At 37.4% G+C, this 7329-nt stretch overlaps 1 long non-coding RNA gene across 1 annotated transcript; it reads right to left on the reverse strand.

The window, feature by feature from the left end:
• Window positions 1–681: 681 nt before the first annotated feature.
• On the reverse strand, window positions 682–1804 carry LOC146484211 (uncharacterized). Its single transcript, XR_014863660.1, has 2 exons — window positions 1668–1804; window positions 682–1215 (listed from the first exon to the last, which is right to left on the reverse strand). It is a non-coding gene; the product is annotated as an uncharacterized LOC146484211 (long non-coding RNA).
• Window positions 1805–7329: the final 5525 nt, after the last annotated feature.

Here is a 7329-nt window from a genome sequence, read left to right on the forward strand (position 1 = left end):
AGCATCAAAAAAGCTGGAACTCTTAGAAAATTAGCGCGAAAACAGAACGCACACTCTTCAGTTAAATTATTGCCCGCATATCTCGTGTTTTGCATAATTATGCTATTCCGCAGGTCATGCCACATGCCATTCCGCAAACTCATTCCCCCATTTACCCTCACCGGATCGGACATCATGTACGTCAACGCGTACAACAGTGAGACTTCCGTCTGCAGTTAACATGGCGGTGCTCTCACGGTCTTTTGAAGGGTGAGAAACTGGATTAAATTCTTGTTCTGTTGATGACAATTCTAATGGTTTTTTTTGTCGGCTCTGTACACGCTTTTGCTTGCACTCACGGCGCAGTGTTTAGATGATTGATGCAAAGGTAGATTAGCGGAAGGGAAAGATTCTTCAGACTTTCTTCACTAAACGCAACGCTGTAATGATGTTCACTACGCATTTGCTATCTCTCACGGGATCTCGAATATGTCAATGACGAGTTAGAATTCATTGCTCTACTTCAATTAGGAATAGTTCACCACAATGCCCCCTTGCAACAATGGAAAAAAGGAAATTTCAAAGTTGTGTTTAGGCCTGAGTTAGATTTTGAGCATTATTCTCGCGTGTAAATTTTTTGGAGGGATTGGATTTTTGAGGATAAGGTTTACCTTTTAACACTTCTTCTCCTCTAGTCCCAGCTATGATCATCGTATATGTTCTTTATTTGAACACAACTGTTTAAATGTTTAAGCTAACATAACATGCTTGTACAATGCTTGTTTAACTCAACTTTAATTTGTCTTAAAATTAACTGGTACGACGAAAGCTCTTACATCCTTGGACTAGGACTCTTAAGCATAGTTTTCCATTGCTTTGAAACAGTATTCTTTCGAACTCGTCCTTCAAACTGCGTTTGTTGAGTTCAGTAACATAAAGTAGATTCTTCTTTTAATAAAATCTGTCATACGCACGTTCCGGAAGCAAGTCTTCATCTCGGCGAAGGAGCCGTCCAGTAACCTGGCAATTCCCTAAGCAATTTATTTGATTTTGGTGACATTCATCAAAACAGGCCTGCAACCGTTTTGGGGATTTGTAGCAGTTTTTCGTACAAAACCTTTTGGTGTCTGAACATTGATCTCTACAACTGATGCCGGCAGTGGTGGGCCTTGGTGACATCACCATCAGTAGAACAGATATTGTCAGGATTAACACCGAGAATTTAACCGAGGCCATCTACAACAGTAAATGAAAACATATTACATTGATGTTACAGATAACATATATAAAAAAAAATAAATAATTTTAATATCGTCGCGCATTTGTGCCACCCAAGAGAATTCAAATGAGCTACGATTCTGCAATTTAGAACGCTTATCTTGAAACCATAAATTGCTTTGACCGAGAATGATGCCATGTGAATGTTTACAAAGTGTAAATAGAAAGTATTTAAAAATAAACACGTATGCCGATTTAAGACTGCCTATGATACCAAAAAATAGTCGTACAACGTGAAGGGACTTCAACTCAGAATTGGTCAGACGAAACCTAACATCTGTACACTGATCTTCGCTTTTAAAAAAGACGGGTCATACTACCCGTTAGAAGAGAGTTTTTGGACTGACATTAGGTAATCGTAAATACAACTGAATCGTCCTTGGTGATAACTGAATATTTTGTATTCTTACCTTTTGTAAAGCGATCGTCCTTTCAAACAACTGGGTAACGTCTACCACTCAAGCGTCCGATATGTTTTTACAGCAGTTTGCTCACGATTTATATGCTTATCAGTGAAACGTAATTAATGCAAACGACGCGTTCGAAGAACCAGCTGCTCTGGTAATTGATTATATCACAAGCCTCGCTGTAAAAAAATTGAGGTCTTTCCTTCCTTCAAATGAAAGCGGCTGGGCTTTTCACAAGCAAAATTCTTTAGAGGTATAAAACAACAGGATAAGGCTGAGAAACAGAACAACTATTTACTTAGTCAAATACTGTTTTATTACTCTCTGGAAGTCGCCTTAACAGCGAGCTAAAATAAATTAACAATTCTATTAGGAACCATTGATCTTATTCAATTACAATTTAGACCCACGCCGGAGGCAAAACAGGGTTATAAAAAGGTTTTCTAATGTTTTAAAGGCATTTCTGGCAATAAATGAGTCATTTATCCTTTCCAATGAGAGAACTATTAATCACCATTTTTAACCCTTAAAGGGTTATTTTATTTCGAACCTGTCGACTGTCATTTAGCTGTGCGGTCGAACAACAGGTGAACAAAGACAAGCTGGCTTCCGAAAAATTCTACTTACTAAAAAAAAGAACTTAAACGGATCTTTGTAGACAGGTTAAGCGTAATGCTTTCCAAGAGACCCAAAATTATAAAACTTAAAAGCGTATATTGTTCGTTTGAAGAACCGTGAAGTAAAATATATTTTGAAAAGCGATTTTCTTTGTACGTCCGTGGGCGTCAAATGAGGACGTTGTTTCTCTTCAGTGAAGTTCTCCACGCGGAAAAAGTGTACGTATTAAAATATTTCGTACGTGCCAATTCTACCGAATGGGACTTCGCGATCATACCCATCCATGCATTAAATGTGTTTGCGTGCGATAGCGGATTTTTTTTTTTTTTTTCAATCACAAAAAAGTGCGATGGCGGAATAGTAGATGTTAAGAAATGGAAAATTATTCATCGAAGAGTCATTTCAATTTATATTCAAAAGGTCGCACATTCAAGTTCGTTCAGTGAACATGTCTTGTGTGTCTACTGGAGTACTTCAACCAGCACTTTCAAATTAAAAAACGTTCGATAATGCAATGGCATAAAAGATTGCTAGTTTCTAAAGTTCACTTTGTAGTTGATTTATTTACAAGAGACAGTTGTGCGGGATATCGGTAGCATTACCATTTTACACTCGTTCAAAAAGCGTTTGTCAGTCCCAACTTAATTAAACATTCGGCTGCAGACAGAGCACGTGTTTGCCGTGCTGCTTTGGTCAAAGAAATTGCAGAAATTAGTTGCTTGGTCCAGACAAATAGAGTTTCATTTAAGACTTTTTCTTTAACCTCAAAAGGCCTTCTCAAACATTATGCCAGCTTCTATTGTGTAGCGTTAGGTCATTAACTTTTCCACCTCCACCAAGACGGGTTGTTGACTGTCATATTTCATTCATTTCCTCTATCATAGCGCACGCGCAACAGTGCGGCTTTGGGAACCACTTGATGGCCTCTTGTTTTCATTTGAATTGAAAAACTTCTTACCGCAAAAAAGCTTTTACATTGATATTGCTTTCTTTAGAATGGCTGGGATAAGATGTGTCGGACAGTTTCAATTCTGATCCTTCGATCTCTATTAATTTAAGGCCATCGTAAGACGAGAATACCCGATCTTGTTACTCAGCCAAAGACGCCATAACAGATCGCCGTGTAAATGTACTTTCTATTCCGGCCTTTGTTATGGTTTTAAATGAATGGTTCCATAGCATTTGAAAGGGAGCCTCGTTAATTATTTTAACCTTAAATAACCAATGAACATTCATGGCCTAAAGATACGTTCGTAGCAAAATACAAAATTTAACTGCTATGACCAAAAATACCAGTAAACCTGTATCGCTATAATTTGAAAAAAAATTTATGTTGCGTTTGACAATATATTTTATGGGCTGAAAATTAAAGGAGTCAATATCAGCTGACTGTCTTTATTTTTGACATGTGTTACTATTTTCCTTTCATCCAGTGTTTTAGCAATTGCAGCTCATAATTAAGTCCTTGTTTAAATGTATTGAAAGTTTCATTCGTGTTCATGTTGACTTGCAGGTAATTCCTTGCGTTGACTTACGTTTAGATTCGGTCAACAATATTCACAAAGTTTCAGGAAAGAGCGTCAGCAATATTTCGCACGATCTCTTCACGAAAGAAAATAGTTTTTGACAAGCCTTAAATTATACTTTCTAAATTTCAGCGAAAGATAAAGAAAATTTTCTTTCATTGATTATATCGGTTATAAATAATGGTATTGTAAATGCGTATACATAAATTCAATATATTATCATTTTTTCGAGCTTTGTTTTCTTAATGCTCACCTGCGTGAACACGTATCCTGTTTTTGAATTAATTCTGCAATACACTGTTACGAACGGTATTACAACGTGTAGTGGTTACTGCGAATAAAACGAGGGTTTTGGTTGCACTGAGGCGTACAAATAAAATGTGTAAGAGCTCATAAATGCAAAAACACCAGTCGCCAACATGTCCTGTTTTTCGTTAAGTTTCGTTAACATATAGAACCGAATTAATACCAAAAGAGCATAATAACTTAAAATTACTTTTATATGGTTTTTGATTTAACAGCAAAAAAAAAAAAACAACAACAACTAAAACGTAAAGAAAGCAAACCTAAAAAATATTTGGAATAAGAATAGCTGATCCTAGGTTAAAAATAGAGGTGTTTAGTAAGGACAACCACCTAGACGATATCTTGCACACAGCAAGTCATGTTTTTATTTATTTTTAAAAGAATGTTTAACATGGGCTCAACTTTCAGTATATTTAGAAAACTAATTAAAAATAAATAGGTGTCGGCGCCCTCAACCTTACAATCTTGTGCCGAACCCTGTCCCCTACCTACGCGTTACGATGAATCAATACCGCGACATAATTTGGCATGTTGTATCCTGACGGGCCGTTTGTTGATCAAACTGGTGAGATATCAGATATTTACCGGTCCACAGGAATTATCGAGCTAAACATCTTCCGCTATCCACCGAAAATGGGGTATGTACTTTTTCCGCAACTGAGATATGACTTGAATTAGCGAAAATTCACGCCGCGCCGTAGAAACGATCCTAATAAAACCTTTTGTCTAAAATAGAGGGCAGAAATACAAATATACGCAATTGACTTAAATTTTCAGTTAATTAATTGATCGTAAATAACATTGTGGCCCTTTCATTATTTCTGAGAGTTGGTTGCCAACGTGAAAGGAAAAGTAATCGAAAAAAAGAAATTCACCAGCGTCATCAGTTTACTATCACAGCCTGTGATGTAATGGGGCTGTGTGGACAAGGAACAAAAACGGAGTTTAAGCCCTTGTCCTCTTTATCAGTAACATCCATTTCCTCTTCAACCAATTCAAGTTAATTTCATTGAAGAAAAATGAGTAGTTATCGCGATCAGCATAAACTAGAAAAGTTGCTTTGATCTAACTGATTGTGTGCGGAACCTCAGTCTTCAAAAGATTCGGTAGTTCCGATTTATGGCCATCAAGAGGAAATCAAATCGAGCTGGTTTGCTTTGATTCGTCCATTTAAAAAAGGCCCGAATAGCTATTGTCACTGAAGAATCAGTATTAATTTGAGAGCGAAATAAGCTGGCCACTCCACTCTACGACCAACGCAGTTGTAAAAGTTTCGTTTTCTCCTCAGAGTCACTTTCGGTGTTGATATTAATGTTTGCACGGAAACTGTGAAATGTACAATAAAAAATTTTCCCTTTTCTTGCGTTTTCAGGAACTGATTCTCGTTCATTTTTATTGCCCAATCACAAATTGATTGCACCGTCGGTAACTTTGGCGCCTAAGACGCGTCAATTTTATTGATCTCTTGGGATTGGGTGGTAGATTAAAAAACTTCATTCATGAAGCCTACAGTTCCAAGAACCTTTTTTGTATCTTTTAAACTAGTGGAAGATGAAACAAACAACAAACCTCAAAACAAAATCGTCGAAAATGTTTCGGATAGAACAAAAGAAGTAAAAATATGGCTCTAGAGCGGAAAGACGCGGATGATTGTTGAGTTCTGACCTGCAAATCGGCGGCGAAGCAAAAGAGATTGAGATATAGATAAGTTTTACCAGAGCTGAAATGAACCCGTGTTCCGGTGGATTATTTTGAGAAAATTGTTAACTGGAATAAATGTAAGTCGTACTATGTTTGAAATTTTTGTCTTTCAACCTGTTATTCTCCGAATAAAGTGCTTCTTGTTCAGACATTTAAGCTTCGTTTTTGTGATCTACCTAATAACCCTAATTCAAAGACGACAGACGTATACAACTGACCGGCGTCAATTTGTTAAATTATAAAAAGTTCTCAGGTAACAGAATCGAAACCAACAAACACGGCGTACCAAGTTTGTCTTTGTTCTATAAGCCCATCCAAGTGGATTTTCTGAGTTCGTTTGTTGCTTTTGTTCTTATTGGCGAGTAATCATTTCAAGGCCATTAATTGAGAATCGCCCTTTTTGTTATAAAATAACAATTATTCGACGAGCGCTTGTTGGAAGTGCATGAGGACAAGCGTAAGTATAATAATTGTGTAATAAAAAACAATCAACAAAAACTAATAGATTTCATGATTTTTTTCGGTGTTAAATAATAATAAAATAAACTAAGCGTATAAAAGCAATATATAACATACTATGTGAAAATATCCTTCGCCGGCGAGGACTCGAACCTCGCAGACAAGGTACAGGTAATGGCTACAGTGCCTATACCAAGGTATACCTGTGGTGTAATATTGCAAGGTAAATGCTACGTATACACCACAGTCAAACCACAAGCGGGTGAAATATCACGGCTATTTTCTAATTGCATCGTTGAGATCGCGGGGTCGCTCACTCAATCCGGAGAATCTGATTTCAAGGATCGACTAACAAAGAGATCTGAATATTCGAACTAACAAATAGTAAGGAACATTCTAGCTAAGTGAACCAGCCATATTTACTAATAGCTCGCGAGCGTTTGTGAGGCAGCACATTGCTCTTTACAGTAGCGGAAAAAATCCAAAATTTGTCGGATGTAAGATCAGAAACATGCGTAGTTGGTTGGTTCTTTATGACGCCTAGCCTGCGACGACGTCACTCAAACTTGCACGTAGAAAGAGATCTGACAGAGTTAGATCTCCAGTAGACGAAAGTGAGTTTTACCAAAAAAAAAACTAAATTGCTTGTTTTTATTTTCTAGGTGTCTTTATTTGCTCGTGGAAGTGCAGTCGAACCGTGTTTTAAACGACACGGTGCTAAGCGGTTAAAACCCCGAAAATTACGTCCCTTATATCCTGTCGATTCCCGAATGGAGGTGAGAAGATATCGATCAGGTCCTACTTAATGGAGATGGGCTTCTTTGCTCAGTGCAGTCGGGAGTAGTGAAGTACAGGAAAAGATACTTTTATTCTGAGTAAACTGTTGAATTGCTGGTTGCTGGTCTCGGAAGAAAACTGAGAAAGGTGTGATGTAAGACAGCTTTGTGTCTGAAGCGATTTCAGTCGTCCACAGAGGCAAAACAATCACATTTTTCTTCGCTCATTGAGGCAAAAAATTTGACGGTTGAGCCAAAATCTCTGCCCAGTGAGGTAAA

Source organism: Pavona decussata, unplaced genomic scaffold (genome assembly GCF_977016875.1).
Source record: "Pavona decussata unplaced genomic scaffold, jaPavDecu1.1 SCAFFOLD_36, whole genome shotgun sequence".
In the NCBI taxonomy this organism is placed as follows: domain Eukaryota; kingdom Metazoa; phylum Cnidaria; class Anthozoa; order Scleractinia; family Agariciidae; genus Pavona; species Pavona decussata.